The following is a 19,012-nucleotide window of genomic DNA, read 5'->3' on the forward strand; positions in this document are numbered from 1 at the left end:
TGGTGTTCTTTTTTTTTATTGGATGTTTTATTTACACTTCATATGTTGTCCCCTTACCTCATTCCCCTCCCACCCAGGAACCCCCTATCCCCTCACCCCTCCTCCTTCTCTGCGGATGTAATCCCTACATATGCCCCCACTCCCACCTCCCCATCCTCAAATTCCCACCCCCTGAGGTGTCCATCCTTCATGAGGTCAAGGATCTCTTTTCCACCTATGCCAAGCAGGGCCCTCCGCTCTTATGTATACAGATGAAGCCATGGATCCCTCCCTAAGTGCTCCCAGGCTGGTGGTTTAGACCCTGGGAGCTGTGGTTGGTTGATATTGTTGCTCTACTTATGGGGCCACATACCCTTTCAGCTGCAAAGGTCTTCACTCTAACTCCTCCATTGGGAACCCCATGATCAGTTCAATAGCTAGTTGTGAGCATCTGCCTCTGAATATGTCAGACTCTTGAAGACCTCTGAGGAGACAGCTATATCAGGCTCTTATCAGCATGCACTTCCTGATTCCACATCAGCATCTACCTTTGGTGACTGCACATGGGATGGATACTCAGGTGGAATGGTCTTCAGACCGCCCCTCCTTCAGTTTCTGTCCCTCACTTTGTCTCCATATTTGCTCCCTTGAGTATTTTGTTGCTCCTTCTAAGAAGGACCGAATCACCCCCACTTGGTCTTCCTTCTTCATGAGGTTCATGTGGCCTGTGAGTTGCATCTTGGGCATTTCAAGGTTCTGGGCTAATATCCAATAATCAGTGGGTGAATATCATGTGTGTTCTTTTGTGATTGGCTTACCTCACTCAGGATGATAATTTCTAGTTCCATCCATTTACCTAGGAACCTCTCCAGTTCATTGTTTTTAGTAACTGAGTAATACTCCATTGTGTAAATATACCACATTTTTTGAATCCATTCTTCAGTTGAAGGACATCTGGGTTCTTTCAAGCTCCTGACTATTATAAATAAGGCTGCTATGAACATAGTTGAGCATATGTCCTTCTTATATGTTCGAGCATCTTCTGGGTATATGCCAAGGAGTGGTATAGCTGGATCCTCAGGTAATGCTATGTCCAATTTTCTGAGGAACCGTCAGACTGATTTCCAAAGTGGTTGCATCATCTTGCAGTCCCACCAACAATGGAGGAGTGTTCCTCTTTCTCCACACCCTCGCCAGCATCTACTATCACCTGAGTTTTTAATCTTAGACATTCTGACTGGTGTGAGATGGAATCTCAGGGTTGTTTTGATTTGCATTTCCCTGATGAATAAGGATGCTGAACATTTCTTTAGGTGCTTCTCAGCCACTCAAGTTTCCTCCCTTGAAAATTCTTTGTTAAGCTCTATACCCCATTTTTTAATAGGGTTATTTGGTTGTTTGGAGTCTAATTTCTTGAGCTCTTTGTATATATTGGATATTAGCCCTCTATCAGATGTAGGATTGGCAAAGATCTTTGCCCAATTTGTTGGTTGTCGTTTTGTCGTATTGAAAGTGTCCTTTGCCTTACAGAAACTTTGCAATTTTATGAAGTCCCATTTGTCAATTCTTGATCTTAGAGCATATGCCATTGGTGTTCTGTTCAGGAACTTTTACCCTGTGCCCAAGTTTTCGAGGCTCCTCCCCACCTTCTCTTCTATTTGCTTCAGTGTATCTGGTTTTATGTGGAGGTCCTTTATCCACTTAGGCTTGAGCTTTGTTCAAGGAGATAAGAATGGATCAATTTGCATTCTTCTACATGTTGTCCTCCAGTTGAACCAGCACCATTTGTTGAAAATGCTGTCCTTTTTCCACTGGACAATTTTAGCTCCTTTGTCAAAGATCAAGTGATCATAGGTGTCTGGGTTCATTTCTGGGTCTTCAGTTCTATTCCATTGATCTTCCTGCATGTCTCTGTACCAATACCAGGTAGTTTTTATCACTATTGCTCTGTAGTACAGCTTGAGGTCAGGGATGGTGATTCCTCCAGAAGTTTTTTATTGTTGAGAATAGTTTTGGCTATCCTGGGTTTTTAGTTATTCCATATGAATTTGAGAATTTCCTTTTCTAACTCTGTGAAGAATTGAGTTGGGATTTTAATGGGGATTGCATTGAATCTGTAGATAGTTTTTGGCATGATGGCCATTTTTATTATATTAATCCTGGCAATCCATGAGCAAGGGAGCTCTTTCCATCTTCTGAGATCTTCTTCGATTTCTTTCTTCAGATACTTGAAGTTCTTGTCATACAGGTCTTCCACTTGCTTGGTTAGATTCACACCAAGGTATTTTATATTATTTGCAACTATTGTGAAGGATGTCATTTCCCTAATTTCTATTTCACTCTGTTTATCTTTCATGTAGAGAAAGGCTATTGATTTGTTTGAGTTGATTTTATAACCAGCCACTTTATTGAAGTTGTTTATCAGGTTTAGGAGTTCTCTGGTGGAAGTTTGGGGGTCACTTAAGTATACTATCATATCATCTGCAAATAGTGGTATTTTGACTTCTTCCTTTCCTATTTGTATCCCTTTGACTTCTTTTTGTTGTCTAATTGCTCTGGCTAGGACTTCCAGTACTATATTGAATAGGTAGGGGGAGAGTGGGCAGCCTTGTCTAGTCCCTAATCTTAGTAGGATTGCTTCAAGTTTCTGTCAATTTAGCTTGATGTTGGCTACTGGTTTGCTGTAAATTGCTTTTACTATGTTTAGGTAGGGGCCTTGAATTCCTGATCTTTCCAAGACTTTTATCATGAAGGGATGTTGAATTTTGTCAAATGCTCACTCAGCATCTAGTGAGATGATCATGTGGTTTTTTTATTTGAGTTTGTTTATATAGTGGATTACATTGATGGATTTCCGAATATAGAACCATCCCTGCATTCCTGGGATAAAACCTACTTGATAATGATGGGTGATTGTTTTGATGTGTTCTTGGACTCGGTTTGCTAGAATTTTATTGAGTATTTTTGCATCAATACTCATAAGGGAGATTGGTCTGTAGTTCTCTTTCTTTGTCGGGTCTTTGTGAGGTTTGGGTATGAGTGTAATTGTAGCTTCATAGAACGAATTGTGTAGTCTTCCTTCTGTTTCTATTTTGTGGAATAGCTTGAGGAGAATTGGTGTTAGGACTTTCTTGAAGCTCTGATAGAATTCAATACTAAAACCATCTTGTCCTGGGCTTTTTTTAGTGGGGAGACTTTTAATGACTGCTGCTATTACCTTAGGGGTTATGGGACTGTTTAGATGGTTTATCTGCTCCTGATTTAATTTTGGTACCTGGTATCTGTCTAGGAAGTTGTCCATTTCATCCAGGTTTTCCAGTTTTGTTGAGTATTGGCCTTTGTAGTAGGATCTGATGATTTTTTGAATTTCTTCAGTTTCTCTTGTTATGTCTCCCTTTTCAGTTCTGATTTTATTAATTTGGATACTGTCTTTGTGCCCTCTGGTCTATCTCGCTAAGGGTTTATCTATCTTGCTGATTTTCTCAAAGAACCAGCTCCTGTTTTTGTTGATATTTTGTATTGTTCTTTTTGTTTCTATTTGGTTGATTTCAGCCCTGAGTTTGATTATTCCTGCCTTCTACTCCTCTTGTGTGTGCTGTCTACAGTTTCTTTTTGTAGGCACTTAGAGCTATGAGTTTTCCTCTTTGCACTGCCTTCATGGAGTCCCACAAGTTTTGGTATGATGTGTCCTGATTTTCGTTGAATTCTAAAATGTCTTTAGTTTCTTTCTTTATTTCTTTTTTGACCAAGTCATCATTGAGTAGAGAATTGTTCAGATTCCATGTGCACATGGGTTTTCCATTGGTTTTGTCGTTATTAAAACCAGTCTTAGTCCATGGTGATCTGATAAGATGCAAGGGATTATTTCAATCTCTTTGTATCTGTAGAGGCCTGTTTTGTGACCAATTATATGGTCTATTTTGGAGAAGGTACCATGAGGTGCTGAGAAAAAGGTATATTCTTTTGTTTTAGGATGAAATGTTCTATAGATATCTGTTAAGTCTGTTTGGTTCATAACTTCTGTTAGTTTCAAAGTGTCTTGGTTTAGTTTCTGTTTCCATGATCTTTCCATTGCTGAGAGTGGGGTGTTGAAATCCCCCACTATTATTGTGTGAGGTGTAATGTGTGTTTTGAGCTTTAGTAAAGTTTCTTTTATGTATGTCGGTGCCCTTGCATTTGGAGCACAGATGTTAAGAATTGAGAGTTTACCTTGGTAGATTTTTCCTTTGATGATTATGACGTGTCCTTCCTTGTGGGACTGCATAATGGTATCCTGGGTCATGGTTGAGCAGGTACTTAGAACCCCGAGATTCTCTGTGGAATTCTGTGTGAGAACCGGCAGGAGTTCAGTCCCTCCCATCATCTAGGATCCTGAAAACAGTCACATTTCCATAGAGTCACATAGGCCAGGTTATAGGCCTCAGGCCCTAGAGATTTGCATACTAATGAAGGCCGGAGGGCAGAGCAAATTAAACATTCCTCCCCCAATCCTCCCCCTTTCTCCCTCCCTATATAACTCTGGACTGCCCTGAGTTTTTGGGGGGTACGCCTAGATCCATCTATTATCCGCCATGAGAATAAACCTTTTGGAACCAAAGACTTCCTCGTGTTACTGGGGCCTGCCGCCGCCAAGGCCCTCAGGCCGCTGGAACCATAAGAATCCTCCTCCCTGATGTGGGACCCGCCACAGCAGTGCAAGCTTGCGCTGCTGTGGCGGCCTTTTTTAAATTTTCCCAACACTTCCTTATATTTTTTGATTACTTTTGAATGAAAGTCGATTTTACTTGATATTAGAAGGGCTCCTCCAGCTTGTTTCTTGGTACCATTGTCTTGGAAAATTGTTTTCCACCCTTTTATTCTGAGGTAGCATCTGTCTTTGTCACTGAGGTGCATTTCTTGTATGCAGCAAAATTCTGGGTCCTGTTTGTGTATCCAGTCTGATAGTCTGCGTCTTTTTATTGAGGAATTGACAGCATTGATGTTAAGAGATATTAAGGAAAAATGATTGTGGCTTCCTGTTATTTTTGTTATTAGAAGTAGAATTATGTTTGTATAGTTATCTTCTTTTGCGATTGTTGGAAGATTACTTCCTTGCTTTTTCTAGGTTGTAGTTTCCCTCCCTGTGTTGGCGTTTTCCATTAATTATCCTTTGAAGTGCTGGGTTTGTGGGAAGATATTGTGCAAATTTGGTTTTGTCATGGAATACCTTGGTTTCACCATCTATAGTGATTGAGAGTTTTGCTGGGTATAGTAATCTGGGCTGGCAATTGTGTCCTCTTAGTGTCTGTATGATGTCAGTCCAGGCTCTTCTGGCTTTTATAGTCTCTGGTGAGAAGTCTGGTGTCATTCTTATAGGTCTGCCTTTATATGTTACTTGACCTTTTTCCCTTACTGCTTTTAGTATTTTTTCTTTGTTTTGTGCATCTGATGTTATGATTATTATGTGACGGGATGTATTTCTTTTCTGGTCTAGTCTATTTGGTGTTCTGTAGGCTTCTTGTATGTTTATGGGCATCTTGTTCTTTAGGTTAGGGAAGTTTTCCTCAATAATTTTGTTGAAGATATTTACTGTCCCTTTAAGTTGGGAATCTTCATTCTCATCTATACCTATTAATCTTAGGTTTGGTCTTCTCATTGTGTCCTGGATTTCCTGGATATTTTGAGTTAGGAGTTTTTTGCATTTTGCATTTTCTTTGACAACTGTGTCGATATTTTCCACTGTATCTTCTTCATTTGAGATTCTCTCTTCTATCTCTTGTATTCGGTTGGTGATGCTTGCGTCTATGACTCCTGATCTCTTTTTTATGTTTTCTATCTCCATGGTTGTCTCCCTTTGAGCTTTCTTTATTGTTTCTATTTCCATTTTCAGATCCTGAATGTTTTTGTTTAATTCCTCCTTTGTGTTTTCTTACGTTTCTTTAAGGGATTTCTGTGATTCCTCTTTAAGAGCTTCTACCTGTTTACTTGTACTCTGCTGTATTTCTTTAAGGGTGTTACTTATGTCCTTCTTATAATCCTCTATCATCATCATGAGAAGTGATTTTAATTCTGAATCCTGCTTTTCCCATGTGATGAGGTGTCCAGGGCTTGCTATATTGGGAGAACTGGGTACTGGTGGTGCCAAGAAACTTTGGTTTCTGTTGCTTATGTTCTTGCGCTTATCTTTCGTCATCTGGTTAACTCTAGTGTTTCCTGCCCTCACTGTGTAAGACTGGGGTCTGTATTTCCAGTTATCTTGCTTGTGTCAGAGCTCCTCAGTATCCAGATGTCTCTGTTGTCCTATGATCCTAATCTCCTCTGTGGAAGAACTCCTGGGACTCAGGCCACCTCTTGGATCTGGAAATAATACTGCTCTGGGTGCAGTGGTTCCTCTAGGATGGCTCAGGATTCAGTATCTCCACAGGAGCAGACCCACTCTGTGTCTTTCCCAGGCCAAAGGACCAGACAGGGACGGAAGGGAAGTAGAATTCCAGAGGGGCGGTGTTTGGGTAGCTGGTGGGTCCTGAATGTCCGTGGCTCCCAGTTGTAACTCTGGGGTTTAGGGAGTGAGATGGAGTTCTTATCGGCTGCTCTGAGTACAGTGGCTCCTCTAGGATGGCTCAGGATTCAGTATCTCCACAGGAGCAGACCAACTCTGTGTCTGCCCCAGCGCAAAGCGAACATGGTGTTCTTAAACAGATAGTCAATCACAGGGATCACAACGTAAGAGGCCGCTCGGATTCTGATGTCAGAAAGCAACTTGGTATCTTTTCCTGAGCACAGGTAAACAATACATTTCAAACTGCGAAACGGACTAACATCCCACTGTCCTGCTCATGGTGGTGACCACTGCTCCCTTAGGAGAGGCTATAAAGTTAACCAGCACTATTATGTCCCTCTTTCAGTTGAAAAATGAAAAAAAATGCAAGTACAGAATTATACTAATTTCTGAATATATCCACCTCTGAGAAAAATCTCATTCTTCTTCATTCCTCTGTAATAACCCATAACCTCCTTAATAAGACTCTACTAGTAGCTAGCTTTCTTCCCCTCCCCCCAATAAGTAAGTCTTTATTATTAGATTGTACTTGTTTCTTGTGTTTGGAACCTAATCCACACCCTCCATAAAACCTCAGCCTTCTTTCATGAACTAATAACTCACTAATAGCATGTGAATTTATTATAACATTTTGGGTTCTGAATCTAAGCATAAAATTACTCAGGTTGTTTGTTATAATCTATAATCAGAGTCTGTTAAGTAAATCTATGAACACGTTTTTTTCTTTTTTTCTTTTCTTTTAAAAAATATCTTTAATCATTTTTTACAGTTCAGTTATTATTCCTCTCTTGATCTGCCCTTATCTCATCCCTCCTCCCCTGTCTCCAAGAGGATGTACCCAACCCCCTACTCCATTCCACATCATTCCACCCCACCCCACCCCACCCCATCAGGCCTCCCCACTCCTTGGGGCCTCATGTCTCTTGAGGGTTAGATGAGTTTTCTCTCACTGAGGCCTGAGGGTTTTGTTGTAATTTTTTAAATAAATACCTAATTATCAAATAAAGAGTAAGATGCTATACAATTTTATTTTAGGCAAAAGATAAATAGCAATCAAAAATTACGGCTTCATTACTTTATAAATCGTAGAAGCATTTTTATAACTAATAATGTAATTAAGTATGTTGGAACATATTAAATGTGTGGGAACAGTACTTGAAGTTAAGCCTGGAGAAATCAGCTGGAATTTTCTCCTGAGAAACCTTGTAAACCATTTAATGATATTTGTACATTGTTCTGAAGACAATGAGAAAACAAGCAGGCAATATTAAACTGGGGAAAGGCACGCTGTTGTGTGCGTTTTAAAAGTATCTCTTTGGGGCTAGGATTCATAATGGGTGATATTGGAAAGATGGAAGTAATTAGAAGGCAGCTGAGGTAAAATACTTTGAGGAATATTATGTTTATGCTTATGCTTTTTGCCGATAAGGTTGTTGGTGGAAGAAGGCTAGCATATCTGACATAGGCTGAGATGTAGAAGTATGATAGCCTGGATGAACATGTTTATGAGGAGGGTAGAGAAATAATAAAGGATTGTGTCAAAAGTTTTATACCATGAAATGAGGAAGATCATAATCGTTCTCTGAGGGATAAACAGAATATTTGGAAACAAAAATATTTGCATTTTCAATTATTTAGTTGGTATGGATTGTATATCAAAGAGAGTTTAGTATGTGGGCCAAGAGCTCAGCCAAGACATCTGGACTAAAGAAAATATTTCAGAAATAACAGCAATTTGATAAAGGAACACACATGGCTCCTATGGAAAGAGTTCAGAGAGGCTTCTTGAAGTTTAGTGCTGCAAGATACAGAAAAAAACAAAAAACAAAAAACAAACACACAAACAAGAAAAGTCATTAGTTATAAACTCAAACTTATTTAAAGCCACAGCAATTTGAAGACAAAGTATGCATTCCTGTCAAGATGGTAAAAATACATGGTGATTAGACCTAGGGAGAAGGCTCATCTTTGAGGACATATATGAAGGAAAGGAGAAAACATGTAAAGTATCAACATCACTAGAGCTTTCAGTCTGTAATTTTGAAAAGTGTTTATAGTTCCTTAATGTGACAAGTGGGAATGTTGAGTTTTGATAGATGTGCAGGCAGAGGAGACTGCCATGACAATGCTATGGCATAAGAAACAGTGAGGGACAATATGACAAGGAAGATGATGCCAGTTGTGTCCAATGTCGACTACATTAACTTCAGTCCTCACTGTGATGTGGACTGACTCTGGAGAGTTAGCGATTTGATGACCATGGTGTTTTATAGCCTAGATATCTTAAGGGACTGAATGATAACTGACATACACATGAAGTGCAAACAACAGTTTCAATGTTCCTTAAAATAATAGCATATTGTATAGAGTATTTTGTATATGGTTAATATGCATGTATAATGTAGTATGTCTATTATAATACATAAATCACATATAGAACAAACATATATGTATGCATACACTAAAGTATACATAAGTAATGTGCATAATAATCCATGAAGAAATAGATGATACTTCTGTGTCTACACTGAAAGATACTCCAAATTCTTCCAATGTATTTTAATTTTAGGTAGTCAAAGGTCAATCACTTTAGACTAATATTGTGTAGATATTCTGTGATATTGAATATTTAACAATTTCAGTATGACTAGGATTCAAATCACAAGTAATAAATATCAAGTCTTTCACAAAGTTAGGAAAATATTTCCCTAATATTTATTTGCATCAATTGTATTTATCTTTATTCCATTTATAAATTCTACTGGATATCCACTAGACCCTCAGCCATCTATGTTTCTTCAGCTTTTTCTAATATTTTATCTTAGCCAAATTATGTGTTGCATTCTGGGCAAACTGTAGTTGTCATGTTCTCTAATTCTCGTTCTTAGCTATGCACAATCCATGCTTTAAGCCATCTAGTGGTTTTATCCTCTCAATGTCTATTTAATGCCAACATGCTATTTTGAAATCTGGCCTTTCCACTATTGCTTCTTATTCTAAATATGCCTTACATAGTTACAGTTTCATTCTCATAAGATTGCCTATTAAATTCTCTTAGATTAATTATACTGATATATGAAAGTCATATTTTTATTTTATACATATTCATGAGAGGTTGTTTGGGGATATTTTCTTATTCAACATCACCTCTTTTTGGATCTCGAATGACCTACTTTCGGGATGTGTCTGTCCAAATCAATTTTATATTTGTTCTGGCTGAATGTCTGAGGATCTTTCTGCCTCATGTGTTATTTATTTACTGCATAATCCTGGAGCAACTTGGGAGTCTATATCCATATCACAAGCTGACTAAAAACATACACCGATTCTGAAATTCTAGGATTCAGATTGAGACTAATATACTGTCTATATAGACCTTTCTTGTAAGACACTTAAATCTCCTGTACTAACTTTCACTGACAGCTTTACATGTTCCACATAAAGGACTCAATGATGATTCCACATAAATTACTCTGGAGCTAATAAAAAGATTCCATCTACTTTGTTCTGACATATTTTATACATATACGGATATATATATATATATATATATATATATATATATATATATAATCACCCATTTGAAGGCTCTTATAGTGAGAAGGGTTTTAGAGTATTTCACTCATCATTTGTGGATGAAACAAGTTTCATGACTTAATTATTGAAGCTGCCCTCTTCCTCACTGGATATTTTCAATTCAAATCAGTCTAGGCTACAAAAATCATTCAGCATTCTACTCTGCTTAGTAAAGTCAAGTTTCTTAAGTTTCACTGATGAAGCCAACTGGGGAAGAGTGGATTATGCATAAGCTGTATTAAATAGGAAAGATTTCTCCTCAAATCCTCTTCCTAGTACAGTGACAGTCCTTTCTCCTTTCCATGAGCTGAAGTGAAATCAAATCTTTTTGGAAGCTCCAATATGATCAGTTGATTGGTACAACTCCTATAATCATAGAGTGTAGAATAATATTCCTCTCAAAGCTTTTCATTAAAAATCATGAAATTTACTTTTATGAATTGTGTGTGTAGGCAGAACATGCCAAAGACTTTTAAAAAGCTAAGTTTATATAACTGAACAAAGTTTTAAAACATAAATATACTGTTTTTCTTCTAGATCTAGGATTAAATATTAACGTGAAGAATGTATAGAGAAAATGTGGTTCATTTGTACAATGGAATACTTCTCAGCTTTAAAAAAGAAAGACACCTTTGGGCTGGGGCAGACACAGAGTCAGTCTGCTCCTGTCCTGTTGACATACTGAATCCTGAGTCATCGAGGAACCACTGCACTCAGAGCAGCCGGTAAGAACTCCATCTCACTCCCTAAGCCCCAGAGATACATCTGGAGGCCAGGGACATTCATGACACAGCAGCTACCCAAACCCCGCCCCTCCGGAATTCCACTTCCCTTCTGCCCCTGCATGGTCCTTTGGGCTGGGGCAGACACAGAGTCGGTTTGCTCCTGTCCTGTGGAGATACTGAACCCTGAGTTATCGAGGAGCCACTGCACTCAGAGCAGCCGAGGAGCCACTGCACTCAGAGCATAAGGATTTCCAGATCCAAGAGGTGGCCTGAGTCCCAGGAGTTCTTCCACACAGGAGATTAGGAGCATAAGACCACAGAGACATCTGGACTCTGAGGAGCTCTGCAACAAGCAAGATAACTGGAAATACAGACTCCAGTCTTACACAGTAAGGGCAGGAAATACTAGAGTTAACCAGATGGTGAAAGGCAAGCACAAGAACATAAGCAACAGAAACCAAAGTTTCTTGGCACCATCAGTAGCCAGTTCTCCCAATATAGCAAGCCCCAGACAGCCCATCACACAGGAAAAGCAGGATTCAGAATTAAAATCACTTCTCATGATGATGATAGAAGATTATAAGAAGGAATTAAGTAACTCCCTTAAAGAAATACAGGAGAGTACAAGTAAACAGATAGAAGCCCTAAAAGAGGAATCACAGAAATCCCTTAAAGAAATGCAAGAAAACACAAAGAAGGAATTAAACAAAAACATTCAGGATCTGAAAATGGAAATAGAAACAATAAAGAAAGTTCAAAGGGAGACAACCATGGAGATAGAAAACCTAACAAAGAGATCAGGAGTCATAGACCCAATCATCACCAACCGAATACAAGAGATAGAAGAGAGAATTGCAAATGCAGAAGATACTACGCAAAATATTGACACAGTTGTCAAAGAAAATGCAAAATGCAAAAAACTCCTAACTCAAAACATCCAGGAAATCCAGGACACAATGAGAAGACCAAACCTAAGGATAATAGGTATAGATGAGAATGAAGATTCCCAACTTAAAGGGACAGTAAATATCTTCAACAAAATTATTGAGGAAAATTCCCTAACCTAAAGAACAAGATGCCCATAAACATACAAGAAGCCTACAGAACACCAAATAGACTAGACCAGAAAAGAAATACTTCCCGTCACATAATAATCAAAACATCAGATGCACAAAACAAAGAAAAAATACTAAAAGCAGTAAGGGAAAAAGGTCAAGTAACATATAAAGGCAGACCTATAAGAATGACACCAGACTTCTCACCAGAGACTATAAAAGCCAGAAGAGGCTGGATTGATATCATACAGACCCTAAGAGAACACAATTGCCAACCCAGATTACTATACCCAGCAAAACTCTCAATCACTATAGATGGTGAAACCAAGATATTCCATGACAAAACCAAATTTGCACAGTATCTTCTCTCAAACCCAGCACTTCAAAGGATAATTGATGGAAAATGCCAACACAAGGAGGGAAACTACAACCTAGAAAAAGCAAGGAAGTAATCTTCCAACAATTCCAAAAGAAGATAACTATACATATATAATTCTACTTCTAATAACAAAAATAACAGGAAGCCACAATCATTTTTCCTTAATATCTCTTAAAATCAATGGTCTCAATTCTCCAATAAAAAGACGCAGACTATCAGACTGGATACACAAACAAGACCCAGAATTTTGCTGCATACAGGAAACAGACGTCAGTGACAAAGACAGACACTACCTCAGAATAAAAGGGTAGAAAACAGTTTTCAAAGCCAATGGTCCCAAGAAACAAACTGGAGTAGCCATTCTAATATCAAATAAAATCTACTTTCATCCAAAATTAATCAAAAAAGATAAGGAAGGATACTTCATACTCATCAAAGGAAAAATCTACCAAGGTAAACTCTCAATTCTGAACATCTATGCTCCAAATCAAGGGCATCTACATACATAAAAGAAACTTTACTAAAGCTCAAAACACACATTACACCTCACACAATAATAGTGGGGGATTTCAACACCTTACTCTCAGCAATGGATAGATCATGGAAACGGAAACTAAATAGAGAAACAGTGAAATTAACAGAAGTTATGAACCAAATGGACTTAACAGACATCTATAGAACATTTCATCCTAAAACAAAGGAATAAAACTTTTTCTCAGCACCTCATGGTACCTTCTCCAAAATAGACCATATAATTGGTCACAAAACAAGCCTCTACAGATACAAAAAGATTGAAATAATCCCTTGCATCTTATCAGATCACCACGGACTAAGACTGGTCTTTAATATTGACAAATCCAATGGAAAACCCATGTGCACATGGAAACTGAACAATTCTCTTCACAATGATGACTTGGCCAAGGAAGAAATAAAGAAAGAAATAAAAGACTTTTTAGAATTCAATGAAAATGAGGACACATCATACCAAAACTTGTGGGATTCCATGAAGGCAGTGCTAAGACGAAAACTCATAGCTCTAAGTGCCTACAAAAAGAAACTGGAAAGAGCACACATTAACAACTTGACTGCACAACTAAAAGCTCTAGAACAAAAAGAAGCAAACACACCCAGGAGGAGTAGAAGGCAGGAAATAGTCAAACTCAGGGCTGAAATCAACCAAATAGAAACAGAAAGAACAATACAAAATATCAATAAAACCAGGAATTGGTTCTTTGAGAAAATCAACAAGATAGATAAACCGTTAGCCAGATTAACCAGAGGGCACAGAGACAGTATCCAAATTAATAAAATCAGAACTGACAAGGGAGACATAACAACAGAAACTGAAGAAATTCAAAAAAATCATCAGATCCTACTACAAAGGCCTGTACTGAACAAAACTGGAAAACCTGCATTAAATGGACAATTTCCTAGACAGATACCAGGTACCAAAGTTAAACCAGGAGCAGATACACCATCTAAATATTCCCATTACCCCTCTTGAAATAGCAGCAGTCATTAAAAGTCTCCCCACTAAAAAAAGCCCAGGACCAGATGGTTTTAGTGCTGAATTCTATCAGACCTTCAAGGAAGACCTAATACCAATTCTCTTCAAATTATTCCACAAAGTAGAAACAGAAGAAACACTACCCAATTCATTCTATGAAGCTACAATTACACTCATACCCAAACCCCACAAGGACCCGACAAAGAAAGAGAACTTCAGACCAATCTCCCTTATGAACATCCTTGCAAAAATACTCAATAAAATTCTAGCAAATCGAATCCAAAAACACATCAAAACAATCACCCATCATTATCAAGTAGGTATTATCCCAAGAATGCAGGGATGGTTCAATATTCGAAAATCCATCAATGTAATCTACTATATAAACAAACTTAAAGAAAAAAACGACATGATCATCTCACTAGATGCTGAGAAAGCATTTGACAAAATTCAACATCCCTTCATGATAAAAATCTTGGAAAGATCAGGAATTCAAGGCCCCTACCAAAACATAGTAAAAGCAATTTACAGCAAACCAGTAGCCACATCAAGCTAAATGGAGAGAAACTTGAAGCAATCCCACTAAGATCAGGGACTAGACAAGGCTGCCCACTCTCCCTCTACCTGTTCGATATAGTGATGGAAGACCTAGCCAGAGCAATTAGACAACAAAAAGAAGTTAAAGGGATACAAATAGGAAAGGAAAAATTGAAAATATCACTATTTGCAGATGATATGATAGTATACTTAAGTGACCCCCAAACTTCCACCAGAGAACTCCTAAACCTGATAAACAACTTCAGCAAAGTGACTGGATATAAGATCAACTCAAACAAATCAGTAGCCTTCCTCTAAATGAAAGATAAACAGACTGAAAAAGTAATTAGGTAAATGACACCCTTCACAATAGTTGCAAATAATATAAAATACCTTGGTGTGAATCTAACCAAGCAAGTGAACGACCTGTATGACAAGAACTTCAAGTCCCTGAAGAAAGAAATCGAAGAAGATCTCAGAAGATGGAAAGATCTCCCATGCTCATGGATTGATAGGATTAATATAATAAAAATGGCCATCTTGCCAAAAGCAATCTACAGATTCAATGCAATCCCCATTAAAATCCCAACTCAATTCTTCACAGGGTTAGAAAAGGAAATTCTCAAATTCATATGGAATAACAAAAAACCCAGGATAGCGAAAACTATTCTCAACAATAAAAGAACTTCAGGAGGAATCACCATCCCTGACCTCAAGCTGTACTACAGAGCAATAGTGATAAAAACTGCCTGGTATTGGTACAGAGACAGGCAGGAAGATCAATGGAATAGAATTGAAGACCCAGAAATGAACCCACACTCCTATGGTCACTTGATCTTTGACAAAGGAGCTAAAACTGTCCAGTGGAAAAAGGACAGCATTTTCAACAAATGGTGCTGGTTCAACTGGAGGACAACATGCAGAAGAATGAAAATTGATCCATTCTTATCCCCTTGTACAAAGCTCAAGTCTAAGTGGATAAAGGACCTCCACATAAAACCAGATACACTGAAACTAATAGAAGAGAAGGTGGGGAAGAGCCTCAAAAACTTGTGCACAGGGGAAAAGTTCCTGAACAGAACACCAATGGCATATGCTCTAAGATCAAGAATTGACAAATGGGACTTCATAAAATTGCAAAGTTTCTGTAAGGCAAAGGACACTGTCAATAGGACAAAACGACAACCAACAAATTGGGAAAAGATCTTTTCCAATCATTCATCTGATAGAGGGCTAATATTCAATATATACAAAGAACTCAAGAAAATAGACTCCAGACAACCAAATAACCCTATTAAAAAATGGGGTATAGAGCTTAACAAAGAATTTTCACCAGAGGAAACTTGAATGGCCGAGAAGCACCTAAAGAAATGTTCAGCATCCTTATTCATCAGGGAAATGCAAATCAAAACAACCCTGAGATTCCATCTCACACCAGTCAGAATGTCTAAGATTAAAAACTCAGGTGATAGTAGATGCTGGCGAGGGTGTGGAGAAAGAGGAACACTCCTCCATTGTTGGTGGGACTGCAAGATGATGCAACCACTTTGGAAATCAGTCTGACGGTTCCTCAGAAAATTGGACATAGCATTACCTGAGGATCCAGCTATACCACTCCTTGGCATATACCCAGAAGATGCTCGAACATATAAGAAGGACATATGCTCAACTATGTTCATAGCAGCCTTATTTATAATAGTCAGGAGCTTGAAAGAACCCAGATGTCCTTCAACTGAAGAATGGATTCAAAAAATGTGGTATATTTACACAATGGAGTATTACTCAGCTACTAAAAACAATGAACTGGAGAGGTTCCTAGGTAAATGGATGGAACTAGAAATTATCATCCTGAGTGAGGTAAGCCAATCACAAAAGAACACACATGATATTCACCCACTGATTATTGGATATTAGCCCAGAACCTTGAAATGCCCAAGATGCAACTCACAGGCCACATGAAGCTCATGAAGAAGGAAGACCAAGTGGGGGTGATTCGGTCCTTCTTAGAAGGAGCAACAAAATACTCAAGGGAGCAAATATGGAGACAAAGTGAGGGACAGAAACTGAAGGAGGGGCGGTCTGAAGACCATTCCACCTGAGTATCCATCCCATGTGCAGTCACCAAAGGTAGATGCTGATGTGGAAGTCATGAAGTGCATGCTGATAAAAGCCTGATATGGATGTCTCCTCAGAGGTCTTCAAGAGTCTGACATATTCAGAGGCAGATGCTCACAACTAGCCATTGAGCTGATAATGGGGTTCTCAATGGAGGAGTTAGAGTGATGACTGAAGGAGCTGAAAGATTTGTGGCACCATGAGGTGAGCAACAATGCCAACCAACCACAGCTCCCAGGGTCTAAACCACCAGCCTGGGAGCACTTAGGGAGGGATCCAGGGCCTCAGCTGAATAAGTCAGAGTGGAGGGCCCTGCTGGGCATAGGTGGAATAAGAGAACCTTGACCTCATGAATGGTGGATACCCCAGGGGGTGGGAATTTTGAGTTTCGGGAGCTGGGAGTGGGGGGTAGATAGAGGTTACATCCACAGAGAAGAAAGAGGAGGGGTGAGGGGATAGGGGCTTCCTGGGTTGGTGGGGGATGAGTAAGGGGACAACATATGAAATGTAAATAAAACATCCAATAAAAAAATTAAAAAAAATAAAAAACATAAAGTGTCAAAATAAATAAATAAATAAATAAATAAAAAATAATCACATCAGTAAATTTGTAGGGAAATGGATGGAACTAGAAAATTTCATCTTGATTGATATAACCCAGACCCAAAGGAAGTGTGTGGCATGTATTCATTTATAATTGGATATTAGCCATAAAGTACAATCCACAGACTAAAGAAGCTAAATAACAAAGAAGACCCAAGGGAGATTGCTTGAATCTTTTCTCAGAGGGGGAAATAAAATAAATACTATGTGTTTCTCCTGTATCAGTTATAGTTGAAAAAGGTCTAGTAACATCAGAAGTTATAAACTCTCACCAGCATGGCTGTTAAAATATGAGCTGAACATGGATAACACTAATAAAAAACACACACTGGACACGAAAAATTCAAGAAAGCATCAACCCTACATAAAGACATATAAACAACTTATAAAATGTAGGAATTAGAGAGGTGTACCCAATAATACCTTTTTTTTTCCTCAAGAAAGACCACAGATATTAGTTGACCACAACCAAACAGTCAAGACTAAAAGCAGAGATAGAAGTAACATTATACTAACCAAACAGGCTATATACACATATATGTTTGTGTATTTCTGTGTAATATCTCTCTCTATCTCATTTATATGAATTTTCAACATATATATATATATATATATATATATATATATATATATATATATACAGTTAATAACAATTAGTGAAAAATATACTATGTATCTGAAGAATGATATTGAATGGTATATGAGAGTGTTTGAAGGGAGAAAAGGAAAGGGAGAAATTTATAGCTATGTTATAATCTCAAAAGTTAAGAAAATTTTAAAAATAAAAATAAAATAAAACTTCAGTGGCAAAATGCCATGATATTTTCACCACAAAAATTCTATATCCACAGGATTCAAAATGTTGTCTTAAAACTTTCAGCATAGTGCTGGCCCATGTTTTGTACAAACCATTCCAAATGCTTTAAAATGAACTTTCATTTAGGTTAAAGTCATTTACCAGATTCTCTGACTATCATACAGTACTTCAAGTGTTTGTACCAGAGCAGACATTTTTGACATTTCGTTAGCACAAGTCAGCTGAGTTGACAACACGTGGCACAAATTATCCCTATTGTAATTCCTCATTGAATTACATCAAAGAATCGATGGTTTTTCTATTCAAGGAGCTGAATAAGCCATGCTAGTGCTTTTTCTTTAGAGTAAGCAAATAGAGAAATGTGTCAATCTACTGAAATAGTAACACAATCACTAAAATATTAGCAAGTTAAATTTTTTTTACAATTAAAAATGTCTAAACTATCCTAAAGCTCCAAAGATTACATTGATTTCTGTTCATCAACACCCTTCTATAACAGTTTACATTCTCTTTCCATAGTTTGAGAAGGCATGTCTGCTTCATTTCCACAGTCTTACCTCCCAATAAAACAGAGTAAGCCCAGAAAACAATTGGAGAGGAAGTGCAGTTCTAAATGTAATACTTCATTATGAAACCTAGTGCTTTCTTGAATGTCTGCTTCTGCTTGCTTCTTTAACACTTAAATATTTTGCAAATGTCAGTGCATATCCTCAAGTCTGGAGTTTAAATTTTTCTTTTGAATAATCTGCAAAGTGTCCTATAATGATTTACATACAAACACACACACACAAACACACACATACACGGACTTGTGTGTACTACACCTGTGTAGAGTCTACAGATACCAGAAGAGAGCGTCAGATAGCCCTGGGCTGGAGTAATATGTCATTGTAGATCATTAGTTGTATGATCTAGGAGACAATTCCTGGCCATCTGCAAAGGAATACATGTTCTTAACCACTGAGTCTTCACTCCAACTCCAAATATGACTGATTTAAATATCCATTTGAGATCAGAATCTCAGGAAGTCCATACCCCTCCCCTTTTAGTACTTTTACTTTTGTAATTAATATTCAGATTAAATTCAATGATAGTGTGTACTGCTAGTAAATTTCAAACCTAGTAAATAACTTTTCTATATTTAGTTTTCATAAACCTAAATAGAAGTCCCAAAAATGTCA

Source organism: Grammomys surdaster, unplaced genomic scaffold, assembly GCF_004785775.1.
Source record: "Grammomys surdaster isolate TR1022 unplaced genomic scaffold, NIH_TR_1.0 126182, whole genome shotgun sequence".
In the NCBI taxonomy this organism is placed as follows: domain Eukaryota; kingdom Metazoa; phylum Chordata; class Mammalia; order Rodentia; family Muridae; genus Grammomys; species Grammomys surdaster.